Source organism: Pteropus alecto, unplaced genomic scaffold (assembly GCF_000325575.1).
Source record: "Pteropus alecto unplaced genomic scaffold, ASM32557v1 scaffold98, whole genome shotgun sequence".
Lineage (NCBI taxonomy): Eukaryota > Metazoa > Chordata > Mammalia > Chiroptera > Pteropodidae > Pteropus > Pteropus alecto.
Window position 1 is genome coordinate 4,970,586 of NW_006443570.1, and position 16,015 is coordinate 4,986,600.

Here is a 16,015-nt window from a genome sequence, read left to right on the forward strand (position 1 = left end):
TTATATTACAACCTATTTGTTTTTTCCTATATGCTTTGGGCAGGTGTTTGTGAATTTGGTTTTAATTTTTAAGTGCCATAAACAAAACCAAAAAACAAATTGAAAAACTTGCAATGCATGACAAATAATTTATTAATATATAAAGTGACATATAAATTGTTTCTACAAAATTAATAAGAAAAAAGCCAATTACCCTACAAAAATATTGTTCACAAAAAAGAATATAAAGTAGCTTTAAAACATTTACATGTATCAGCCCCAACAAGAAAAAAAAATCAACCAAACTATGAATGGGGATACGGTAACTCTCACATACTGCTGTTGTAAATTATTCTAATTTACAGTCTCATTTAGTAAAAAGTCTATTTTGGATAGGAATTAGGCCATATCTAGTGAAAATGAACATATGTGTACACTAAAATATTAGTAATTCCACTTTTAACTATAATACTGTTACTTTAGTGTACATCAGAATCCCCTGATAAACAGATTGCTGGGACCGACCCTCAGAGTTTCTGATTCGGAAGTTTGGCAGTGACCTGATAATTTGCATTTCTAACAAGTTCCCAGGTGATCCTGATATGCTGGTCACATTCTGAGAACCACTGCCCTAGAGAAACTGCACATGGGCACGAGAAGACATAGTCAAGAGTGTTCAATGTGGCATTGTTCATAACAGTGAAAAACTAGAAACAAACTGAAAATTCATTAGAAGAGAAAGCTAACTAAATTGGGTTATTGCCATATCATAAAAAAATATATTTCAGGATTTTAAATTAATAAACTAGATCTATAGAACCATGCAGATGAGATCAAACACAATGCTAACGAAAAAAAAGCAAGTTTTGGAATGTTATGTGTAGTACACTATTTATGCAAATTTAAGATTATATATTATTTACAGATATATGCATGTAGTAGAAGTAAAAAAAACATTGACAAGCTATGCATCAGATTCAGGCTGGGAGAGCAAGGGAGAAGAATAAGACTGGGGAAAAGAACATAAGACATTTCAAGCTGATTGCTCATATTTCGTTTAAAATAAGAATGATCTGAGGAAGATATGACAATATAAATGTGTTAATTAGGGATGATAATTATTTGAGTATATAATATTCTTTGTACTATTCTGCTTTATATGTATTAATTGTAGAAATAATGTAAGGATGTGTTCCATTATATCATACATTGTCTGGTCTGTAACATCCAAGGGAAAAATTTCTTTCCTGAATACTTGGTTTACTTTCAGCTATGGACAGACAATATGTGTTGTCTCTGCTTCATTACTAAGAAGCCCTGAGACAAATTTGTTTCTCTTGAAACTACAGGCTCATACGCTTATCCTATATGCTATAATGTATATAAGGTTCATATGCTCATTCTATAATAGCTTTATTATTTACTTAATGTTGTTATTCCCTTTGCTATAATTCTCTCAACTGATTACTCCTTTATATGTTAAGTATTTTTAGAAACTGCCTCAAAACATTTGTAAAAAGAGGTACAAATGAATATGAAATAATCACTCAACTCACATACATGCACTGACCACCTTAGTAATAATCAGGGAGGGGGATTAATAAAATATAGTTGTACCCTCACAGAGTAATACCATTGATATTACCAGAGTTCCCATTGGTTTTAAACACTATTCTACAGGTATTTACAACTAAAGCATCCCATGTAATCACAGATAAAGTTAACACATGATATGCTATTTTATTTAAGCTAGCAAACTAAGCACTGTGGCATTTGAGCCTCCCTGGTTCATCCAATTCATGATTCCATGATAACATCAAGAAAAAATACCAAATGCTACACCTGATCACCTGATGATCAAGGTAGGCTTGGCATTTGATGGAAAACACATTCTCGCAGAAATGTTCGTTTGTCTAGGAATGAGTAAATGCACCTTAGGCAGTTTTACAAACCCCAGTTACCATAATAATGCCAGGAAGGGCCAGAATGAAATTTTGAAATTCCTACTTAAAACTATCTTTTGGGCAGGTTGGCAAAGAAGATGTGAATTTTACACATTAGTAAGAGCATAAAATTTGGCTCTGAAGGTGTGGGGTGCAGGCTCAGTTCTACACTTAGCGATCACAGAATTTATTTTGAAGTTAAAAAAATACTTCAAATTTATCTAACAATTAACAATTTAAGAATTCTCTAAGAAAAAGACAAATATAAAAATCAGTTTATTTTAATGGCTTAATTGCTGCTATTGAACCATGGTTCATTATTATGACCTGAAAAAGTACTACTTTGGGCTTGGCTATTTTTTTTTCTTTTTTGCTTGTTATTTATTTTGTAGCCAAGTCTTTTTATTTTTTTGCTTTTTTTTTTTTGTACCCAAGTTTTTTTTTTTTTTTTTTTTAATATCACTTTTCTTCTAATTTTTAGAAAATGTCCAACCCAGCAGCTAGGAGAACTGGAGAATCAGCCTTAGACTCTGAGGAGCTCTAACCACACAACCTGCTGAGAGGGAAATTGACTAGGATAGCATAAGTCTAATTAATTTCACTTGTAGTAGGCACCATGGGCAAAGTGTTCATCAGCAAAGCAGCCTGGTGTTACATGAACTCTAGCATTTCATGCCAACTGCTGCAGATACCCAGCAGAAAAACAATTTTAGAAAAGAGGAGGTTTATTTGAGGGTCATGGTTTGAGAACCTTTGCAAGAGATAACTAGTACCAAAATATATTGTTCTTGTCTTCAAACAAGTTAAGACAAGTCTGTCCAAGTTCTCTCATGAGAAATTTATTCTCCAAAGCTTAGCAAACTTCCAAGTAAGATGACAACTCGAGGCTGAACATATCTATTACATACCACCATTTATTTTACTGTTCACTCTATTAAATCTTGACCTATGGGTTATACCTCTTCTGGGTCACACCAAGAAACATATTTTAAAATATCTGTTGATTTTAATACTGCTCAAATGCCAATGAAGGTAATATCAGTTAGCAAGTAATAACAATCTATAACAGAATGCTTCCTAGCAATGATTATGATATACATATAATGCTTTAAATGGAACTTACACAGTGCACTTCTTTTCTGTTTTCTTTTACACTTATGAACACTTCTGTTGCCTCTAGTAGACTTTAAGTTCCTTAAAAGGAACTTGAAACTATTCTCTGTATCCCCTTTACCACCTAGCACAGCCTGGCAGGAACAAGGCATTCAGCAAAAACACTTTGATGACTGAAACATTTATCCAGTTGCATTCAAGTTCATTAACTTTTCTTGTTTGTTTCTTTCACATATCTCTAAAAGAGCCCTTAGAACAGTGCTGAGTATATTAGATTTGCAATGTAATGAAAATCATCTGTTTGTTCTTTTGGATGAGTTATGCACAAAGCCAAAACCTCCAAGCCTGGCACTCTCAAGTATCAGCCCTGGTAAAAGTGAGTTTTTCATCCAGTATCAAGTATATATATTCATTCTACATGCAGAGAAAGACTGGTTATAATTTTTCATTTTGAAAACACAAATCAGTTAATATGAACTAAACTCTTACATAATCAGGATTCTTTCAGAATAGAAGATGAATCCCTGTACAATATGGGGAAATGTCACAATAGTTTAACCTGCAGTCTATGCAGAGCTAGGCTAGAATATTCTGAAAAGTGTTACATATACAGTTTATGCAGTAATTTTTTACTCTTCTTTTATTCTCTATAAGCATTCCTCCATCTTTGATCTAATTCAGTTATCCAGAGAATTTTTTTTTTTTTTAAAAACCAACAACTAACAGAGGCATATCACATACAAGATATCTATGAGTTAGCCTCATAGCCATCAGCCTTAAAATTACAGGAGTAAGATTGTGGTGATATGAGCTTGAACCAAATAATTGTTCTGTAGGCCAAGAACAGTAGAATGTCAGCAATTTCGTGTGGTTCAACGTAACACAGAAACATGCACAAACTAGATGGCTAGAAACATAGCTTCTTGCTAAAGGATGGTTTGTTATGGATTTTTTAAAAGCCTATCACTTTTTTGTCTTTTGATTTAAAGCCCTGTACAGTTTCCAAGTAAGGAAAAAAATCCCGATGTCATAACTATTTTAAACCTGAGAGACGTTTGCATTTTCCAAAACAGAAGATGCCAAAAAGATTGATAATTAAGCAGGGAGTTGGGAGGGGGGTGTGGGGGGAGACAGAAACTATAGAAAGACTTGGGTCTTTTTTGAGAAACTGATGTGACCTCAATGGAGTGTTTGTACTTCTTCTGTTACATGTCCTCAATCATATATAGCCCAGGAGGTAATAACTTCTTTCCAATCACCCCAAGGACAGATTATTATAGGTCATACTGACTTCCTCTGTTGCAAGGTTTAGATGACTTCTGAATATTTGCTATGGTAAACTTTTTGCAGTTTAGTCTAACAAAATACTAAATGGCATTTTTAAAATTTAGAGGTACTTCTTAAAATGAAACTAAGAGCAATCAGAGAGAAACCTCAATCAGCAAAGGAAAGACTGGGTTTCATTTATGTACTTTATCAGGTTCATGCTTTATAAAATTTACAAGTTAAAGATGACTGCTTTTTAAAACAGCTATAATTTGACATATAACATTATATTTATTTTTGCCTTTTTAAATTCTTTAAGAGAGGGATTTAGTATTAAGTAAATCTAAAGACCAAGAAGAAAAAGTCAACAGCCTATAAGAAAAAAAGACAAAGAACAGCTAACAGTTTATAGAAATGTAAATACCAATGGTTCTTCAATGTATGAAAATATTTCCAACTCTCATTCATAATACAATAAATGCAAATTAAACTGCACATTGCTTCACCCAGTGAATTGGCAAAGATCAAAAAGTTCAATAATATTTGTCATGGTAAGAAAAACATTTCTGATTAGAGTATAAATTGTACAATCTCCATGAAGGGAAATGTATATCAGAATGCGTAAGAAATGCTTATACCCTTTGTTCCAGCAATTTCGCTCCTAGAAATTTACCCTACTGATATACTTAATATGACAAATATAAAAGGTTTCTCATTGTAACACTATTTGTAATCACAAAGGAACAGAAATAACCTAAAAGTTAACCAACAGTGGATTGATTAAATAAATTACGATAGAGACAATGTTTATTAAACTGTCTATTATTACACTGTCTATTAAAAAATGAGGGAGCTCTTTCTATTTAAAGAGGCACAAATATTTTTTTGTTTTAAAATCTCTATCTATCTGGAAAGCTACACAAGATTCTAGAGATACTGGTTACTTCCAAGGAAGGAAACTGAATACTTGGGAGGAATTCCTATTGTATTCCCTTGAACTTTCTGAATTTTGAACTATGTGACTATATTATTTTTTCAAGTAATAAATTAAAAAATTTAAAATTAGCATTTACAATTAATTTTTCTAAGTTATGAGATGGCTTATAGATCAGACCCTTATGAGACATTGCTATCTGAATAAAATCTACTTCCTGTCATAACCGCCAAGGCCTCAGTGCACCTCGCTAACCTCATCTAACACTTACCTTTCTCAATCACCATGCTTCAGTCACTCAGGCCTTTAATTCTATTTGGTGAACACATCAGGCTCTTTCCTCCACCTGGAAAGCTCTTTCTTCCTTCAGATCTTTCCACAGCTGGCTCCTTCTTGTCATTTAGATGTCCTATCAAATGTAATATCCTCAGAGAGGTCTTCCCTGACCACTCGATCTGAAGTAGCCCCAACTTCTAGCCCATCCCTTTCATTGCATTATTCTATTTTATTTTCTTCTTTATTATCACCATTTGAAATTATCTTTATTTTTTTACTTTTCTATTGGCTTCTCTACTAGAAGTTAAGCTCAATAAGAGAAGAGCACTCCCTGTTCCTAATGGTATAGAGGGCACTCAATAAATATTTGTTCAATTAAATTGTTGTTGAATAACTAGACTCACTGTCTTTTGGGATATTTTTTCTTAATGAGCTCTAGTTAAAATGTGAAAGTTTGGAAGTTGCTGAATGAATAACAGCTACAGGAACCCAGACACTTTTAACACAATAGAACATTAAAAAAAGAAAACTATCAGTTCATTTCACTCCAATTTTAAAGAATTTATTCAATACATTCCAAACTACACTCTTTTTGATTAAAAAAAAGAAAAATAAATATCTAAGAAAATTTGGAAGACAAGGGAAGCCTACAGGGCTAAACTGAAAGTTCCTGAACCCATAGGACAATGATAATATAAGCACATTTTCCAGAATAAGTCAATCTTTATTATAGAAAGTACCATTACAGCAGCTGTCAGGAACTCAGGCTAGATCTCTAAGTTATTTCAAATCTAAATTTTATAGAATAAAATTCTAATATATTGATAGAATGAAGCAGATCCTTAGCATTTACTTAGATTTGACCTATAATTTTCTGACGTGGGATTTGATTTCTTTAAAACTGACGTGTAGAGAAAAGATAAATAAATATATACACATTAAATATACACACATGTATACATGTATACATATATGTTTAAGAATAAACATATATATCTTTAAAACATGTCTAGATACATAAGTAAGTTTTTTCTATACAAGGCTAAGATGTAGAATTTGTTTTCTGCCACAGCCAAATATTTATCTAATTAAGAGTTGAATTGTTCTTATAACTGTAGTATAGAAGGAAAACTCAGAAACTAGTATTACGTATGCACGTCAGTACCTTTAAGGTTTTTCTAGTTTACCAATACCTCTTACGCATAGACTCTGAAATGATTGTGAGGATTAGATATGCCTTCATATGTAAAATGGCTAGTTTTCATTCTTTTCAATCTAAGTGTTATTAGATAGTTTTATAGAATAGCTTGGCTAGTAAGGCTCATCCAGACAAAGTCAAGATGAAGATGAACAAGAAGGTACATGAAAGAATCTCAAGTCACAGAAAGCAGTGGGATTACCAACAAAATGCTCCTGACTCCCAATTTTAGTGTGTGCTGGCTGTTTACAGCCTTACTGCCCTTTTCTACAGGTTATAAATAACTTCAAAGTGTCCTTGTCCCTAAAGAGACCTTAGCAGCCAACTCAAAGGTTAAAGTATGGAATAACTCTCACTTTGGATACATTTTTCCAGGTAGCAAAAAAAGAGCAGAAAAATTTATTGCCAATTTAAGTTAAGGGCTGGGGAATCATTCCCTTCCACTGAAAACTATCCATTATGTAAGAGTTGCTGACATAGACATAATAGCAAAATTCCCCACTTCAAAAATATATCCAGGAAGAAAGCAGTAGATGCTCTGCTCCAAAGGTAAAGGTCTATCCTGGAAAGGGGCAGGTGTGACTCAATAGTTTTGTAAGGTACATATCCTTAGACCTTAAAAAGACTTTCTGAGTTTGGGTTTCCTTTAATTTAGGCACCAATCACTAGTGAGTTAAGTATATGCACAAAACAACACCAGAGGAAAAAATTCCTGTCTCCACTTGGATGGAGAATATAGCAGAATAAACCATGACTGCAAAAACAGGTTTCACAAGGTGATAGGCTGCTCTTGTTAATTACAGAACTCTTGCTAGGAAAAAGAAAAACTCCTCCAACTGCTTGGAAAAAAAAAAATAGTCAGATAGGGTTCATCAGATTAAGCTTCTCCAGACATCACTTTCAAAATACATCATTTGGGAGATGTCTGAAATGGAACGACATGAATCCAAATCAGGAAACAAACCTGATTATAAAGGGGCTATTTCACTTCAAAGTGGATCTCAGTTCCAAAGAAAACACCTTTAGAAACGAACTTAGATAGGCAGAACCAAACAATCAGCAACTTCTCTCTTTTCACAAATTATAATAATGTGTTGATTCCACTGAATAGCTTGGGTGAAAATCTCTAAGGCCACAAAGAGCAAACTTTGGAAAGATGAAGATTTTAACACATCCCACGTGTTATCAACGATTTTTTCCTCTAGGAAAAAATTTATATTCTAAAACAAGTGCTGGAACAGAATTTTAAAAAAGAAAAAGGAGGAGGAGAGGGAGAAGGAGGGAGAAGGAGGGAGGAGGGAGAAGGAGGGGGAGGAGAGGGAAGAGGGGAAGGGAGATCAGGGAAAGAAAACCTTATGGCTAAAAACATTCTATTTATAATTATATCCCCAAAGGTGTTTTGAGATTTGAGAGGTTACAGTTTTTTATCCTCTCCCTTACACTACAGCTATGAAGAACCTTATAAAATCCAAATAGTAAACAGATGAAAGGCTTGGGTCTAATATAATTTAAGCGTGTCCAATCTGCAAGGAATTAAAAAACAGAAGAATCATTTCATGAAACAAATAGGGAGAGGTTGCATAACCCCACAGGGTCCTCTGGCCTTTACAGAAGCCAAATTCAACATGCAGTTCTCTTTGGCCATCTATACTTTAGTCAAAGCATTTAAAAATACTTCTTGCTAACACCATTTGGCTCCAGAAAGGGCCCAAGGAATGAATATCAAGTCTAAATTAGTCTTAAGTTAAGCAATTTGGAGTAAATTCATTAACTTAGAAGCTGATAAGGCCTGCCTCTTCCAGAGGACTTGATATACCACATGGACACCATTCTCTTCAGCATTAATTACTGTAATACGATCTAGCTTAAAAAAAAATTTTTTAAGTATAGAATTCAGTATTTTCTGAAGACACTTTTCTTTATGAGAGACACTTAGACCTCCCTCTAACTATGAGAAATCAAGGTACACATATGCTTTAATCTTCTTTCACTAGAAGTCTTAACTGAAGAAATCTATGACTGTTTACATGGACCCATGCTCCTTGCCTAGCAAATATTTGCAGAAAATAAATTCTTTTTTTCTAAAGTTATTAAAAATAAGCCAATTTCTATGTTCATGTTAAGGTTCTAACTAAATTAAACGGAACAAAGAATGGCCAGGAAGTTCTCAGCTTTAAATGTTCATTCCAAAATTCATGACACAAGGAAAAAGTAAAACCACATAAGCAGACAAAACAGGGGAAAGTTAGGCAGAATGTCTGTCTTAACAGAATTTCCTGGCTTCTGATGATTTGTCATAATTTAAAAGATTAAAATGCAATAACATCTATTTTACTCAATAAAACACTGTAAAAACATTCATAAGCATTAGAGGCAATAATCTTTTACCACAAAGTAAAAGTTTTAAGATGCTAGCCAGAATGGTAGGAAGATTTTTTTTAAGTTACCCCTAGAGAGATGGGCTCTAAGGTACATATACAAAGGCAATCTGCTCAAAATCAAAATCCTTTTACAGAGCAAAATGAAGCCCACAAACTGCTTTAGGTATCTCATTTTATAAACTGTAATTCTCTAAAAAGATCTTTCCTAGGGAGAAAAATAATCTTACTCTAAGGTCTCAAAATCATGTATTATCAACTGTTGATTAAAAATTAAATCCAAATACCTTTTCTCCCCTTCAACATCAGTGTAAACTCTAATCCTATATACAGTAGTCACCAGAGAAGATCTGAATAACTCTGGTTTACTCCAGGAAAGAATATTCAGAATAAAACTTTAGAAGGCACTTATGAAAAATGTTTTTTTCACACTGTTTGTAATGTTCATTATTTAAAATAAAAAAACACCTTACATGCTTACCTTATATGACTTCCAATTTTACATACCATTTGCACTGAAATGAAACAGTAGATTGCACTCAAGATGTGTATTTTTTAAAGTCATGGTAAATATTTCTATGCATTTCATTCCACTTTTTCCTCATCATCTTAAACTATGTTTAAAACAAAAATCATGTAAAAACTCACCAAGTTAAGTCAGTAGGAAAGCTCTAATTTGTCTTGTCTAACAGGAAATCTCTGTTGGAAATAGAGATGATGAATCAGACTTAACTAGATACAAGTTCTTACTTTGCCTATTCTGTAAAGAGGAAATTTTACAAAAGCAGGTAATACTTTTGCTAAAATTTATAAGTCAAAATTATGATTCTTATATTTCTAGTCTTGAGTGCTCTATTAGTCATTTTTCAAAAATATAATACTTAGAAATTAAAGTCAGAAAAATCCAAGCTAATTCCCCTAATGAATTGGCTTAACCAAAATGCAGTGGCCTGCCCCAAGTCAATAAAAGGGAGTGATCACTTTTGCCAGCTACCTCACAAAATGTTGGAAGAACTACTATGAAGGTTTTGTGTAAAATACTCTTTTAAAAAAGTGCTCTGTGGGCCAATTACACCAAAGCAAAATGCATTTAAACAAAGCTACGTTTCCTACAGTTTAAGTAAATAGCTGCCACACTGAGATTCCTCTTGAAGACTGGTGAGATATCTTGGCTAATCACCACTACCACCCTAATAATCTACCATGTCCTAAAAAGTGACTCAAAACAGAAACAGAGATAAGAATGGTTACAAGGCTTCTGGGACCCTAACATAGGCAGAAGATTCTGGTGCTATCTTCTCATTTGTGGGAAAATGAAGCACTGCATATATCATGGATTAATTCTTTAAAAATAGAACCTTTTCCTGGAAATGTAAACACCATCTTTAACTGGTACACTGGTACAAATAAGCTGCTCTCATTTGGAGAAATAAAGTCTGGTAACTATCAATAATAAAATGAGCCCTCACCAAAACCTGTCCTAAAATATGATGTTAAAAAAGGACAGTCTTGATCAGAAGACTTAAGAGTAGCAAGAGTCAGGTTAAATTCATTTAACAAATATTTACTGAATATCAACTGTGCAAGGCATTGTTTGAGACACAGTGGTTAAACACACACACACACACACACACACACGCACACACACGCACACACACGCACACGCACACACACATATGCATGCTTCCTGAACCCTCTGAGGGCTTTTAAGACTAAGTAACTACTCCTTAGGCAGAAGATATCAACAAATTCTAACAAATGAAAATGCTCTGAATATATGTGACTCTTAAAGCAGAAACCAATACCTTTAGTCTTTTACTCTCTAATTTTTTAAGGTTTTGGTTTCTCAGTTAATTTGTTAGAATGAACATTATTAGGCCCAAAGATTAGCAAAATTTAAAGAGTCTGACAATACTGGTAAGGACTGGAAGGAACAGGGATACTCTCACACTGTTGGTAGGAGGACGAATAATAAAACTAAAGATCCAGCCATTCCACTCCCAAATGTGGCCCAGAGAAACTCCTGTACATTACCATCAGCACACGTAATGTTCATAGAAGCACTGTTTATAATAGCTGAAAACATCATCAATAGAATGGCTACATAAATTGTGGTATATTCATATAATGAGATGCTACGTGGCAATGAAATTAAACTGCAGTTCTACACAATGACATAGATGAAAGTTACAAACATACTGTTAGGTTCTGAAAGAAGACGCAAAAGAATATATACAGTATTATTTCATTTTTATAAAGTTCAAAAACAGACAAAATCAAACTTTTGGTTTGCAATGAATCCTAGGTAGTAAATTCACGAAGTAAGGAAATGATTATCAGATGTCAGACTAGTCAGCTTCTTCTGGATGTTAGCCATGATATATTTCTAGGTCTTACTGGTGGTTATATAGGTACTTGCTTTTTATAACTAATATTTACAGTTATGTTTTATATATTTTTGCTATATTTCATAGTGAAAATGTTCAAAACATATATTAAAATAATCCAATAGAGTGTACGCATACAGTTGACCCTTGAACACATGGGTTTAAACTGCATGGGTCCATTTATGTGCAGATTTTTTAAAATAAATACTATATTTTCTCTTATGATTTTCTTAATAAGTTTCTCTTCTCTAGCTTACCTTATTGTAAGAATACAGTACATAATACATATAACACAACAAAATATGTGTTAATCAACTGTTTATGTTATCAGTAAAGCTGCGAGTCAACAGAAGGCTATTAAGTTTCAGGGAGTCAAAAGTTATATGCAGATTTTTGACTGCAGAGGGGATCAGCACCCCTAAACCTGGCATTGTTCAAGGGTCAAGTGTGTGTATAAATATTTTATTTACATATTTACTTATTGTTAAATATACTTATTTAATATTTACTATAAATAATATATATTTATTTTCTCCAATGTCTAAGGGTAAAATACAATGTCTTATACAGAATACACCCTTGATTTTTTTTTTCCCCCAAGACAATTCAGGATGAAAACTAGGTAACAGAGCAGGGCCACTCATGAATAAATAACTATAGACAGGCATTCCTACTGTACTTCCTTTTTTGAATTTATATGCAATACCTAAGATTTGTATTTTGGGAAATTTTGCAGTACTGACATAAACATTTAAATCTATGTATGACTACTCACCAGGAGCCACTAGTTAATACCTGAATTATTATAAAAAATCAAAGCTTCTGAAAAAACAAAGCCAGGATACAAGTTTTATCGTGGCCTCTGATGGAACTGCCAATGATCTCCTCTCTCTCTCTGAAAAATAGCCAAAGCTCTTACAATGACTGAATAGCCCCTGCACAATCTGAACCTTATTACCTCTCTGGCCTCATCTCCAATTACATGCTTCTGAGCTCGCCATGTTCCAGCCACACGGCCTTTCTTTGCTGTTGTTCCTCAGACAGAATAGGCTTGTTCCTGCCTCGGGGCTTTGTACTTGCCTTTTTCTCTTCCTAGATAACTATTCCCCAAGATATTCCCTTGGGCACACTCCCTCACCATCATTTGATCTTTCTGTAATAGTCACTATCTCTCTGAGGCCTTCCCTGACATCCTTAAAAATGTAATCCCCTCCCTGTATAGCCCCAATCATATTCTTCCTTATTGTTTTCTATAGCACATAAAGTCACTTACCACACTATATCTGGAATGTATAAAGGCAGACTCTTGTTTTTGCTATACCCTGTAAATGTGTGGCACATGGAAGGTCAGAAATACTTACTGAATGATTGAATTAATCTGTTTCTTTTGGATTTCTATCCTTGAAAGATTAGACAGTAACTCTATACATTTAAAAAACAATGTTTCAGAGACTCATGGACATGGACTATAGACTAGTGGTTACCAGAGGACTATAAACTAGTGGTTACTAGTGGGGTGGGGGAGGAGGGGGTGGTAGACAGGGTAAAGGGGGTCAAATATAGGGTTTAGGGAGAGGGCGAAGTGGGTAAAGGGATCAAATACATAGTAGCTGAAGGAAACTGAACTTTGGGTGGTAAACACACAATAGAATATACTGATGTCAAATGATAATGTATACCTGAAAATTATATAATTGTATTAACCAATGTTACCCCAATAAACGAAATTAAAAATTAAAAAAATAATAAAAATTAAAAATAAGAAAAAAATAAAAAACAATGTTTCCTCTCTCTGTCAAATTTCCTAACAAAGTTTGCTTTATTAACGTTTCAGGTTTACGTTCTTATTAACATTAATGAGTCACAGATAAGACTTAAATAAAGTTGATTCAAACTAAATTGTATTTTTCCCTAACAAAGGTGCAGTGCCTGTTTTAATAACCATGCTGGGAAAATCGAGAGAGAGACAAAGACTTCCCTATGTGGCTGGTGCAGGTTTACACTGGCACAACCACTATGAGAACTATCTGACAAGATGAAGCATGAAGACTGAGCAGTGGCTTCCTTTAGTTATACTTTTGTTATTTTTTTAAAAAGTTTTTTCAAAATGAGCATGTTTTACTTTTATAGTAAAAAAAAAAATTAGATGTTTTAAAGAAAGAATGATGCAAACAAAATATCATTTCAGAAGAAAGTTCTGTACATTATATTTTGTACAAAATATCAAAACAAAATATCATTTCAGAAGAAAGTTCTGTACATTATATTTTGATTCCTAAAGAAACAATAAAGGCTTCTGTTATGTATCCACATGAACTATCCCAAGAAAGTGACTATGGTTAGAAAAAAAAATTATTTTTGACTTAGGAACTAAAAATTTTTATAGCAGAGTTTCCAGAGTGCTGGGAAAACAAAACTCTATGGTGTTAGCATTCCATATAAAAACACAACTTATTCTAAAGAAAGATTTAAAATAGGAATCTCTCCCCACAGCATAACATGAGGGACTGATATGATAAAGTGCAGGTAATGAACTCCATTCAAACAGTGATTACAATGGCATAAGGAAGGTAATTCACTTAATAAAGCCTACTGGTTGACATGAGAGAGACTTCTGAGCACAGAGGTTGAGCTTACACTTTTGATGGAATGCTCAACCTCTGGAATAATCCTAAATTCAAAAGTTACATTCCCACCACAATACTTGTGACCTGAACCATATCCTACGACATGATAACTCGGAGAAACTACACAGCCATCTCATATCCGACAGTTATATTACTAAGATTTCCATTTTAAGGTCTTATCAATTGTTTTTTAAAATATGTAGCACATAAATTCTTCTCAAATTCTTAAGTCAATATATTCATGAGGTAAATATACCATGAATATATTCATGTATGAGGTAGCTGCCCAAACTAGTTAAGGAATTCCTACTCAAATACTTGCAACAGGCAGAGTGTATTATTAGAGAAGAGCAACAGTTTTCATTTGTAACACTTCTGCATTCCAAGTGCTCAAAGCTCTGAATAGATCCACATTTAAAGGGGAAAAAAATTAAAAATATACTCAACTTCATAATAATGAATAAAAGTATAGTGGATTAAAGACTCCAGAAAAAAAACTATACATGAAAATCACTGGTCATTGAAACAAAAGGGCCCTGAACAAAATTTATTTATAATAATTCTAATCTAAGATGAAGGCTTATATTTTTTAAATGCTTAATTTGGCTAAGAATGCTCCAAGAAACCCTTTCATAAATATCAGCTATGTTTAGATCTTGCTGAATTTATAAGGTCACACAGAATTGCATGAACTGGATTGGAGAAGACTAAATAGGCCTACATTTACCAGGTAGAATATTCCAGGAGTTAAAAAATAGTAAATGAAAACTTGGAAGAAGGGGAAAAGGTAACTACTGACATTTATGAAAAAAAGCTATTGGATATGAGACAATAAAACCACAAAATATTAAAATGCAAAGGTTGCCAAATTTATTAGATTTCAAAAGAATCCACAGGAAAAGAACCTGTCAGAACCTCTGGTCCTAGTAAAAGAAAACTGGCATTCCAAGTTATAGAAGATTTTCTTTATCCCTTCCTCTCCCTCAAATGATAACTGTGAATATCAAAGTGGTGGACCAAATGAGAGAACTCAAATAAGAATATATTTAGAACAAAACAAACCTCCAAAGCAACAACAATAAAAAGGAGGAGGTAGAGGAGAAAACCGTAAAAGGGACACATACAAAGTTTTTGTATACTAGAGTTTTGTAACAGCAAAAAAGTGAAAATTTATATATCCATCAAAGAGGTTTGGAAAAACTGTAAAACAGTCATACAGTGAAATAAAAATAAAACAGCTAAAATAAGACCTAGATCTATATGTACGGATGAACGGATCTTGAAAAACAAGAGTAAAAAAATGAGTCCCATAGATATTTATACATTTCAACACACACACATTTAATTATTTCACACAGGCTGACTGGAAGAATGCACAATTCATGGTAACAGGTTGTCTCTGGGGAGTGAGGGTGGGAAAAAGAACTGAGAAAGTGAATAAAGAGGGCTTAAGCTGAAGGTATTTGTCACAATCTACTTTTAGTTTGGTACTTTTTAAAAAAAACTTTTAAAAACAATGAATTCCGAGACAAAAGTAAATTACAAAAATCAACATCAGAGCAATAATTTAAGTAGATAACAATGTAATCTGAATCAAACCGAAAAAAGCCAAAGAACTCAATTCTGATATTCTCAATGATGGAAAATCTATCTTTTATTGGTAAAATATTTTTCCAAGTTCATGGGAGTCAGAGCACTAGGATTACTTGAAAAGGGAGGGAGTAAACTGACTTCATATACTTCAGTAAGAAAATACATTTTAAATAGAAATAATACTCATAGTAATCCAGCATATTTTCAGAGAGACTATAAATCATAATGAGCCATGTTTCAGCAGAGCACCTTCTCTTTTTAACTTTCTAACCTCTATAGAACCTGTTCTATTCTACCTTCTAACCTCCTGAAGACTTGTCC

General features: G+C 33.3%; 1 protein-coding gene across 6 annotated transcripts in view; it reads right to left on the reverse strand.

The window, feature by feature from the left end:
* Positions 1-16,015, reverse strand: part of SPOP (speckle type BTB/POZ protein) — a 58,609-nt gene that overhangs the window by 19,464 nt on the left and 23,130 nt on the right. For 2 of the 6 annotated variants that reach the window (XM_006924780.3, XM_025041654.1), the window contains exons 2-3: positions 9,736-9,786; positions 5,507-5,644 (exon numbers count right to left, since the gene is read on the reverse strand). The exons of 1 other annotated variant lie outside the window; for it this stretch is intronic. The gene's annotated coding sequence lies outside the window, so the exon portion shown is untranslated. Of the gene's footprint in view, positions 1-5,506; positions 5,645-9,568; positions 9,603-9,735; positions 9,787-16,015 lie in introns of all 6 variants that reach the window. 3 more of the 6 variants (XM_015599311.2, XM_025041653.1, XM_015599312.2) reach the window with 2 other exon arrangements.